This window comes from Protopterus annectens, chromosome 4.part1 (assembly GCF_019279795.1).
Source record: "Protopterus annectens isolate FY-2018-M chromosome 4.part1, PAN1.0, whole genome shotgun sequence".
Lineage (NCBI taxonomy): Eukaryota > Metazoa > Chordata > Ceratodontiformes > Protopteridae > Protopterus > Protopterus annectens.
The window spans coordinates 242,853,333-242,865,676 of record NC_056734.1 but is presented as its reverse complement, the minus strand read 5'-3'; positions in this window follow the sequence as shown (position 1 = coordinate 242,865,676).

Here is a 12,344-nt window from a genome sequence, read left to right as displayed (position 1 = left end):
AGCGGAGCCTCTGGGATATGAATGTGTCCCTCCAGCATGTCCTATTAATATCTGTGCTGAGGTGTAAGTCCCTGGAGCATGTAGCTCTAAGGGATCCGGATATCCTGAGGTGGGGCATGTCCATTAATACTGTGTTGGACATGGCTGTAAACAACAGGCACAGATGGCATCCGAGTAGGCGGTAAGGGACTGAGTAGAGCTGGAGTTACTTTAGCCGAACTGCACAGGGCATCTGTGTGAGTCCCCAGATCCACTTGGTGAGGTACTTTTGTGGCCATTTCAGTTGCTGCAGGTGTCGGGTAAGGTACATCCCAAATGGGGCATTGTATCCAATCATGGGCCTGATGAGTATAGGGGCATAATGACTTTACTTGATCTAGATGTGAAACCTTTTGGGATAAGGTGGGCTATATAGAAGGACTGTCTAACCACTTTGGCAATGTGATTGTCAAAGGCAAGATTACTAACTAATCGTGTCCCCAAATCCCTAACAACTTCTACCGTACTTAATGTATTAGCACCTATGTGGTAATGTGTGGGCACTTTGTTATTCCCAAAGGGGATGACTATGCATTTAATGGCATTTAGCTGTAGGCCATGGCTCTGGCACCAGTTATCCATCTCTGTGAGACCCTTATGGAGGATGCTTGTGCCAGCTGGAAAGTCAAATATGGCACCCAGTTTGCAGTCATCTGCGAACATGGTCAGCCATATTCCTCCTGTGTTAGCCTGTACATCAGAGAAATATATACTGAACAAGAGAGGTCCCAGGACTGAGCCATGTGGAACACCACGTGTAACTGGTGTAGAGACAGACATGGCACCAGCAATACTTACCATGTGGGTGCTATCCCTGATCCAGTTAGCAATCCATCTTGTGACATATGTGTCAATATCTAAGCTGGTGAGTTTATGTATGATGCCCGAGTGGCATATTGTTTTGAAGGTTTTTGCAAGGTCCAGGTAGGCTGTGTGGACTACCTTCCCTATGTCTACGGATCTGGTAACTGTTTAAAGAAGTTGACCATGTTCAAGAGGCAAGATTTGCCCACAACAAAGCCGAATTGTGTAGGATCCAGTGTCTGTAGGTTCCCGATGTCTGTGTGTATGAGTTCCATGATGATACTCCCCATAGCTTTGCAGACCAGGCTAGATTGGCTTATAGGGCGATAGTGTCTGGGGTCTGTTTTGGCATCACCTTTGTGGAGTGGGACCACTGTTGCTGTACACCATTCCTTGGGTACATATCCTGTAGTAAGTCTGATATTGAACAGTGACTTCATGTGAGGGTTACGTTCATCATGAAGCTTGTGTAAGATGCAGGCCGGGACACCGTCCAGTCCCATTGATGCTGTGTTGACTGCTTTGGAGAGGGCAGCACTCACCTGATCATCTGTGATGTCAGGGAGGCTAAACTCTGTTGGGATGGACATCTGCTCATTAGGGGGGATGGGGGGTGACATTTGCACTGAACCTGTTTGCCAGGATATTGGCAATGTCTGTGGGTTCAGTGTATGTATTGTCATTTTGCAGTAACTCACAGCATATCTGGGAGTTGGCACCCAGGTTCATGACATAACTAAAGAAGGCCTTGTGATTGCCCTTAGTGTCTGGTGCAATTTACCTTTCGAAGCAGGTCTTAGATGAATTCATGAGTGAATGTAGCTTCTTGCTAGTACTGATCAGAGATGCCTTCCCTTTTTGGGATTGTGCTCTATCATGTAGTAGACCCTCCTTTTGTTGTATAGCTTATTTATGGCCGGGGTCCACCAGACAGGTCCCCTGCCTTTGGAGGAGTGAGTCTTGTTTTTATTTGGGATAGCATGATCCATGCATTTCAGTAGGTGTCAATAGAATGTGTTTGTAAAGGATTCAGCGGTCTGAGCCGTATTCACCTCTGTCCCAGGGTCTTTGAAGGATACCACCTCGGTTTTGAGAAGTGTGACATTTGCTTTTGGTAAGTTCTTCACCGAGAGAACCTAGGATGGGGGTGGGGATGGGATATGGATGTCCAGTGAGATAAATGTATGGTCTGACCTTACCAATGAGGGGCATACCTCTGGTGTGGAACATGGAGTCCCCATGTTCGTGATGATCAGGTCCAATATGTTTTCCCCTCTTGTGGGTGTGGTGACCAGTTGTGACATAGCATTTGGGTTTAGAAATCCTAGCAACCGTTGTGCGAAGGTGTTGGGGCTTGAGTAGTATTCCCAGTCAATGTTTCGGTAGTTGAAGTCATCCCATATAATGGTGTCTGTAGAGACTGTCATATTCTCCAGTGTTCCCAGGAAAGCTGAGTGGGGTTCCTGAGTTTGGGAGGGTAGTCTGTAGCAGGCTACAAACTGAAAGGCAGTTTTACCCACTGTTAGTTGTACATGTACGGTCTCTGATGCTTCCTGCAGTGCTACTAACCTGGAGGTGTGTGTAACTGTGATGTATATGGATACTACCCATAAATCTGTTGGTCGGTCCAAGTCTTGTGGCTGAAAAGCATGGTATGAAGTATAACCTGGTAGTGTTGGTGTGCTTTTGGGAGCCTGAACCAGGTGTCTGTTACTGCACAGATATCGACGTTCCCCATACTGAGGAGAGTCTTGAGTGCGTGCATTCTGAGGTCTAGACATCTGGTGTTGAGCAGCATTACCCATAGTGTCTTTTACCATGTATTGTCTATGGAGGTGGGTTTGTCTTCTGAGCCTTGCCCATAAAAGGCACTGTGAGGGTGGCAACAGCCTTAGCCAGTATTCAAAAGTCCAGGGGTAACAGGTGCAAGCTGTCCAAAGTGAAGCTATGTGGCATGTCGAGCATGTCATCCCAGGCTGACAGACACTGGATCCCCTTTGAATGACACCAATATGTTAGCCAACTGTTACAGTTGATCAGCTTGTCTGTATACTGTGCCATCATTCTTGGTGAGGGTAAGATGCTACACAAGGTCAGGGTCATACTGGCCTGGGTTACATGATCAGAGAGCTCCTCTATGTCTCTTGTCATGTAGTCCAGGGAGGAACATCTGAGGTCATTCACACCAGCATGGACAATGATGGAGCCATATCTGTACTTGCTTTGGAGTGACCTGAATGCATGTGTAATGTGGCAGAACCTGCCACCCGACAGACAGCTCAAAGTGTCCTTCTCCTTGTTCAGCCTGGTGAGTGTGACGTCAGTGTGTCTGACAATAGAGTCACCTATTACAAGTGTAGTAGGTGTGTTGTCTAGCCCTAAGGGCAGTGACTGTGCAGCACACTGACTTTGTGAACCATGTGATATGTGGGTATTGTTGTGGGGTAGCAGTTGTTTGGGTGTTTGCTTAGGAGGTGTCTGCTGCTTAGGCAGATATTATTTAGAGCCTTCGAGTATGTATTTGTGTGGTAATGTATTTTATTTGCTGTCACTATAGGTCTATGTGAGACTGGATTTGTGGTGTGTGTGGTTGCCTTCACCACCTGATAGACTGTGCCGGTCATGGGTCAAAAGAGCTCAGCCTCCTGTTTGTCTATATAGTTGCATCTCTCACATATATCTGAGTTTGTTGGGAGGAGGTGAGGGTTGTCTGTGTACATAAGGCATTGTAACATTACCTCAAAAGTCCCATATTCACCAGCTGGACAGGAGAGTATACACAAAACCAACCTTTGGACATGCCAGGATATTATGATGACATACTCTCTGTTGACTGATCAAAAGGGATCAATAGGGTGTTAAGTGTGTAAAAGAGTATAACAGGGGTTTAGTGCTCAGGTTTGTTGGTGTTTTGGAAAGATTATCTGCGAAGGAGTCCAGACAGAACCATAACACTTCCTTCAGCTATGTTATACACAGCAATGTACACTCATATATGTCCTGAGTCAAGGCCAGCTGTACCTGACTGACAATGCCGACATCCTGTCAGACAGACACATACATACATACTCACCTCCCACTGCCAAATGTCCCTATCATCATACCAGGAGATATCACATGTAGAATGGGTAAACAGCTCCTTCCAAAGTCAAAAACATGGCATCAATTGGATTACATTGTTTCCCTATATGTGTCATAAGTGAACTACAGAACAAACAGACCCTGCACCTGAACAGTCTGTTGAGCCTCACCCTCTCTACAGGATCTGAAACTGTTGAATGTGTTACAGCAACATATGGCACACCCCACAAGTGTTGGTGCACAACAGACCATGGGAACTATAGTCCTATAAGCCTATGGCGTCTGATCTGCAAGGCCATTGAGTCCATCATGACTGAAGTCATAAACAGAGCTATTGGAAGCCGACAAACACACAGCCCTACCAACTGTGGTACGATCATGGGAAGATCATGGTTCCCAAACCTGCTAGACTGTTTGCAAGCCAGCCACCTAGGACACACATCACTGAAGGGAGCTACACACGACCCACATAGCCTCTAAATAGCCCTTTATCAACATCACAGACATATGTTGTATCCACAAAATCAACAACCTGTGCATAAATATGTATTGTCATATGAAGGAATGGCAATTTGTCCACAGAGAGATCACACAAGCTAAGAATTGTGGAGTCCTGTTCAAGCTGTTAACACCTGCTGACCCACATGGTTCATTCCTGGGATTGCATAAAACAAAGTGCACACACATTACCATGTCCAGTCTGATGATGTCAGCATCCTACAAATATAGCAGGAGAAAAGAAAACACCCACTAAAGCATATAGCGTGTTGTGTTAATGAGTATCTCTGTAGTATCATGACATAGTTAGTAGGGGTTTGAATCCTGCATTTGCTCTGTGTGTGTGTGATTTTCTGTGAGAGGAGTGCCCTTTTTGGAGACTAGGAAAACACATTAAAAGAGGTAGATTCTTCTTTGGCAAGTCTGATATTGTCAGTATCCCACAAATACAGCAGTGGAAACGAATTTCACCAATCAAGTCTATAGCGCATCATGTTAATGCGTATCTCTATAGTATCATAACATAGTTAGGTAGGGGTTTAAATCCTGCAATTGCTGTGTGTGTGTGTGTGTGTGTGTGTGTGTGTGTGTGTGTGTGTGTGTGTGTGTGTGTGTGTGTGTGTGATTTCTTTTGAGAAGAGTGCCCTTTTTTGAGACTGGGAATACAAATTAAAAGAGGTAAATTCCTCTTTGGCAAGTCTGATGATGTCAGTATCCCGCAAATACAGCAGTGGAAATGCAAACTTCCAGTAAAGCATATAGCGTGTCATGTTAACGCGTGTCTCTCTAGTATCATAGCATAATTAGGTAGGGGTTTGAATCCTGCAATTGCTGAGTGTGTGTGACACTGTTAGTCAATGTGTTGTGGGTTTTGCTTTTACAACTGTATGACATATCAGTAAAACAACAGTATGTGCATTGCACACTTCAGGTATCTGTGTGCCAAATACATATATGTACATGTGACCTCACTTGTTATCTGTGTGGCAAATACATATATGTGTATGTGACCTCAATTAGTTCATAGGTGTGAAGCCTGCTTTCTACATGAATACATCTGTTACCATTGAGAGTCTGTGCTGCTGCTTCTCAGACCTTAGGTCACATATGCATGTATGTAGCAAGGCCAGCCACTGTAGTGATCTATGGCCTAGGTCATCTGTGTCACACACATCCATGACAGTTTCTATAGAAAAGTGTGAGTGAGGGTTCATGCCTGGGGTATATGTCAGACATGTTCAAACACAACACAGTCTGTCAATAATGGCCATTCATTACAGGTGTACAACACCTCTGTGGATATACATACAGACCCCTTCATGCTTATGTGATGCAATGAGGGACATCAGCATACCTTTGGAAATGTGAATACCAAAAGACAGATGACATAACATGTGGCTGTATGTACACATCGGTACCCCTGCTACATGTTGTGGGCTACTAACAATGTGGTACTGTCAGGATACTATGTATAGTAAATGTGGATGACTATGCTATAGTTGGCTTATAGCTTTACAACATGGGTTGGTCAACAGGTATCTGTCTGTATGATACCCTTGTGGAGGATGTGTCCCATCCGGAGAATGCATTGTAGGCCACTGTATGCATTACCAGATCTGGACGGACATATCCCTAGTGTGTTTGCCTGAATCTAGGATGGCTACATGCCAAACAGGAGTAGTTCCAGGAATGGGTGGCGGGCAATACCACTGGTTACTGGCATAGTATAGTACCGGAAGGACTCAAATGCTACTGTGTATCCTACATCTGTGTGTCAGTTGTCAAGACATCATCTAACGATTGGGTAAAATCAGGCTGTTGAGGTTATGTATACTACCAGAATGCAAAACAATGACCGATATAAACAGTATCACCCACAGCACAGTGTCAAACCATGTCATGCACACATGTGTACCCAAGTTGTAACATATGTGTAGTAAAATGCATACTGGCCACCAATAGGAAATATGAAGTGTTAACACTGTGTAATACAGGGCATGTCACCCTTCCCATGTGTCCACTATGCACATATATGCAGACGGTGCACCTCCACCATGTTCACAAATGTACACCTGCAAATCTGTACTGCACACATCACACAGGTACCATCCACTCACCAACACATGCTGCCAGTACTGCACACTTCAGCCAAGTGGCACATGGGTGGACAATACAGTCTTGGAATTAATACTGGTGTAAACAATACTACATTGATAATCATAGCTTTATTGCATCATGCCTGCTCAGATATACCTACAAGGATATCAGTACACTTTGCTGTTGACAACATGCTAACATTGCTACACTGCTATTAGGTCACCCTGCACATCAACACCATGTAAGCCTGTTCCTGCATCATTGTCACAGATGACAGGAGGTGGCACAGTTTCATCATATGCACAGGGTGTGTTATTGGTTTGCCAGAGCCCGACAATGACCCATACAATCGACATGTATGTGTGTGTGTGTGTGTGTGTGTGTGTGTGTGAGGGACAACAGCACAGTATGGGTCAATGTTGGTGTAATGTGTGTGTGTATGTGTTAGCCCTAGGTGTTTGGTTTATGTGTGTGTGTCTGCATGCACACAGTTCCACCTTGTGGCTGCCAAATATGAGAGGTTGTGGGACAGCCATGGACTGTACCTGCCAGGCTGTACAGATCACTGTCTCTGGCCATGGATACAGTACCTGTGCCTGCCAGGGGTGCCACGGACAGTGGTACCAAGCCAGACTGGGTACTATCATCAGAGGCAGAGGGATGTCAACTGGACCCATGCCCCTGCTGGGACTGGCCAGAGCCACGTGCACGAGGTCGTCTAGGACGGTCTATTGACAGCCCAGCCCCAACATTGCTAGGGCTGGGACTACCACTACGGGAGCGGCTGGGACTTGTGTGTCATCTGCAACGAGTGCCAGCTGAGGATGTTGCTGGCATACATCCATGTCGACGTCTCTGCCGTCCTGCACTGTCCTGGCACATGGACATTACATTGCAGAGGACATCTAGAATCTCCCCCCAACGTCTATCAATGACCTCAGTATAATTACGGATGGCACCGGCAAGATCACAGATACTGTCATTGATAGCGGTGTTGTGAGTCCTCTGCACCCTTAGTCCCTGCCTGGTGTACCATTTCAAACTTGCCTGTGCCTGCATTACAGCCCGGAACATAGCTGAGGTTGTGAGACCTGTGGGGGGCATGTCTGCCAGGGGCATTATGACCAGCAGTGCTCCCATGAGAACCCCTGGACATATGCCTATGTGGTACCATTCCAGGTGTCTGGGTATGGCTGCTGTGTGTGGTTGCATGTGCCATAGATACCACACTGGTGTTGAGGGATGTATTGGCAGTATGAATGTGTGCATAGATGGGGTGGACAGCTGTGTACTGTCGATTGGTGGACCAACGACAGACCATGACAAACCTGCCTGTGCCACTACACGTGTCATCATGTCCACTATTTGTGGCAGTGACTTCAGGTTCCCTGCTGCACTCATCCAACAATACCTCAGCACCTGTGAGAGGAAGACAGGAAACACACTTCACAATCTGTACAGGATGTTAGCACACATGAACACATGTACACATGAACACATGTACACATGTACACATGCACACATGAACACATGAACACATGAACACATGAGCACATGGACACATGAACACATGCACGCATGCACAAATGCACACATGCACACATGAACACATGAACTCATGCACACATACACACATGCACACATGCACACATGAACACATGCACACGTGCACACATGCACACATGAACACATGAACACATGCACACATGAACACATGCACACAAATACACTACTCAGTCAAGTTGACACACACACACACACACCCACACACACACATACACACACACACACACACACACACACACACACACACACACACACACACACACACCAACAGCAATACGGAACATATTCATTAGTGGTTGATGGTGGAGTACAGTATCACAAGCCAAAGAGTCCTATCACATATGTCAGCATGCAGGATGTGTGTTGTTCAACAGCATGCAGTGCGAGTGTGGAGAGTCCTTGTTGATAACAGTATACATGTCGTTGATGCATGTGTGTTGTTCAATGATTGGCCTCACCTTGGAACACAATGTGTACATGGACACAACATTGCTGTGTAAGTCTGAAACACTTTCCAGTGTCCTGTGCACCATCACTCATAGGTATACATACCATAGCTGGATGCACACAACTGTCAGGTGTATAGCAATGAATGCTATGTGTAGTACTGTAGTTACTGTAACTGGATGTAGTGTAGTACCATGAGCCATCATCAGGTAGCACCATGTGGTCACTCAAGGCCACTAATGTATGTCACACTGGCAACTATCTTGCTGTACCTGACCTGCACCACTTTGGCTACATTAACCATTTCACAGCCAGTTGTTACATGGGTATGTAAGGTGCTCAATAGGGAGCATTGCCTAACATGAATGTGTTGTGTGTTGAAGCGTGTCACACCAGCCCATGATAGGCCTCTACCCCTCAGGTATAGTATGTGTGCTGTGTTGATGACATTTCGGATACTGGAGCATGACCTTGCAGCAGGTGTCTACATACGCCATGTGTATCATATTAGCACTTACTGCATATGACAAAGTGGTGTATGTTGTGTGCATGTGTATTGACTCTGCCTATACAATGTTCACTACAGTGTACCACAATTGGTTGGAATGCTCTGTGTATTGCATGTGTTTGAGGTGGATACTCATGTTACTGGGATGTGCATAGTCCCACAGAGAACATGCAGAGCATGCATTATGTGTAGGTGTTTTACATGTGTATATGGCCTACAAGTCTCCTATGACATGCACATGTTATATGCTATATTAAATGTAGAACACTCACCAGCATGGGTGCGCTGTCTTGCTATCACACCAGAGGGACCTACAAGGATATGAGACAGTTTGTCAGTGTCAACAACTATGGCATTGCTGCTGTGTGTTTGCAATTTCACAGTAGTACAAGAGGTGACAGTCACAGGCATACAAATTATGTTCCAAATTATCAGTATTGCATGACACCAGGCTCCACATCTTCTGAATACACAGTACACATCTGATAAATGCATGTTCTAACAATTGATCTAACAGTAGTCTACAGATATGCCATGTTACCTGCACGCTCTGTATCTATGTGCTGGGTGACTCCGGCCTCCATAATGACACATGTCTGTTGTACTGGTTGGCCAGGAGCCACCACGCTGAGGAGCAGCTCTTCCACTCTGGTGAGGGGGATGTGTTGATGCACCACCACCTGTGGCAAGCTGTTGTCTGTGGACATCGGAGGCATGCTGCCGGACATGTCTGATTAAATCACTGCAGTGATGGCGTACCTGCTCATAAGTCCGGTTATGCATGCCTACATCATTCACCCAATGAACAACATCCTGCCACAGTGCAGTGCACCCATGCTGGTCCTGGCTGGATCTGGAGGACAGCAGGTTGTAATGATGTATCAGGGCATCAAAGATGACCTCCTCCTCAGGGGAATCGGCAGGTTTCCTGTTGTGAGACATATTCCTGGAAGACAATAAAACAGTAATTGTGAGCAAGTCATGTGCACACTTAACATGCTAAAGTACAGACATCAATGAAATTCCATATATAGCAACCTATTGCCTGTCAGTAGATACACACTTTTAATACCACATAGGACTGCTCAGCCCACAACTGCCTGACAGTGCCTGGCACATACTATATACCAAACCATGTTCTGCACAGCAACAAAGTGAAACCAGTATGTAAGACTATACAACAGTACATGGCACACTGTATGTGACACAATGCACCACCTAGCCACAGGGGGTGTATATGAAGCTAATTCATGCAGACATTTGTCATCCATTGAAATGAATGTAAAGTACAGTTACAGTACTACCAGTACACCACGCTACTTGTTGATAGCAAACCCCTCAGTAACAAATGTGCACATTCATCACTATAGGTGGCATACTGCTGTACTACACTATACATGTTGCTAGATATGCACATATATCCTGTGACACACATACCACCAAGGCCATGTTACAGGCATACCCACACACACATCAGACATACCTATAAGACACAAAGGTATGGCAACCCGGATTAGTTTTACCTGTGTAACATACAGTACTGTGTGTCAGCACCTACACAACCTCATGCTTGAGGTATGTAATGTGTGAGGACTACAGGTAACAAACAAAACAGTGTTTCCAAGCAATGTGGATATAAACCATACTGTGCTGTTTAGGCCTACAGCTTCAGGTAGTACTACAGTTCACACGGGATTTGCATTCACTAGTGTTAACAATCAATAAGCATACATGGACTGCTTAAGCCTACAATGGCACACTCTGGTCAACACCATGGGACTACATCACACCGTATGCCTTACTGCTTTTCCTGCCTAGCAATAGCATACATATCTTTTGCTGGGATTAGAGCAACAACACTACATACCATGATATACACAGCTTCCCTCTAGGCTATCACACATATACACAACTTTGACACATTCGCCTACACATTCACCATCACACCCAGTCAACCTCACATAGCAAGTAATGCAACAAGTACTTGCGTGTGTGTATCAGGTCCTAGGTAGCGAATAGGCTATTATCCGTAGGGCCTATGGAAGCCTAGCCATATGGTCCCCTACCCTTCAACACCCATGTAATGTAGGTTCATGTGCCCCTGTCATGCAGAGCCACAGAGGTGATTCCTGGGTTGTGTTTCCTATCTCACATCCACTCATCATGATTATTCATGACAACTGCTAATGAGGACCTTCATTTGCTATTGATAGGTGGTTAGTTCCAGAGTATGGTATGTGTCTGAGATGATAATTTACCACTCCAGCATGTTCTGCTTTTTGACATTACAGGGTTTAGATCAGTACAGTGTGTAGCTTGTATGGAGTTTAATCTGTTTATATGGAGCATGTCCAACACCTGTGGGTTTGGCATAGCTTTGTATGTTAGGCAGAGGTTGCCTCTGGGTAGGCAGTATGTGACACAGTGTAGCTGTGGTTTTGTAAGACAGTCTGCATAGGGCATCTGTTTGAGTCTGGTAATACTCTTTGTGAGGTATGTGTCTGGCATCTACAGTCACTGTGGATGTCTTCTGAGGTACACACCAACAGGGCCAATGTACTCTATGATGGGTGTTATGACTGATGAGTACAGTGGAACACTGACCTCTTTTTCCATGGATGACACACCTTTTCTGATGACATGTGGACCGTACTCAGTTTACATGACTAGTGTGGCACTGTGATTATCAATAGGGACATTACTGTCCAACTGTGTCCTGTAGTCTCTTATCACACTTTCGGTGTTGAGTAGACTACCACCTATGTGGTAGTTCATGGGTACAGGGTTTTTAACAAAAGGGATGGCAATACATTTACAACATTGAGCTTGAGCGTACATATGAACATCCATTGGTGTACATATAGATATACATATAGGCACATATAAAGTCCACCTTTCATGGTGGGAATATCAAGTATGCAAAGGTTGAGAGAGATGCAGTTATGTAATGATATTGTACAGTCTTGTGCAGAATGCATGGAAGGTATTCTCAGCCCATGTACCTTTAGCAGGACCCCCTATCTGGAAGACTAAAAACCTAACAAATCATATCCATGGTGTTTAAACACCACTTCATATGCCAGCACTGTATGCTGTCTTGTTTGCCACACACTACAACCTGCATATAAATATGCACATAACAACCTGCACCAACATATAAATGTCCACCCTTCACAAACAGTTGCAGTATGTCCCTTGCTCTATGCACATGTTCAGATGCTAATTTATTAGACACATAAATATCTCTCCATATGTGTGTGCCATACACACAAAGGGTCCACACTGCTGTAAGTCCGTACACCTC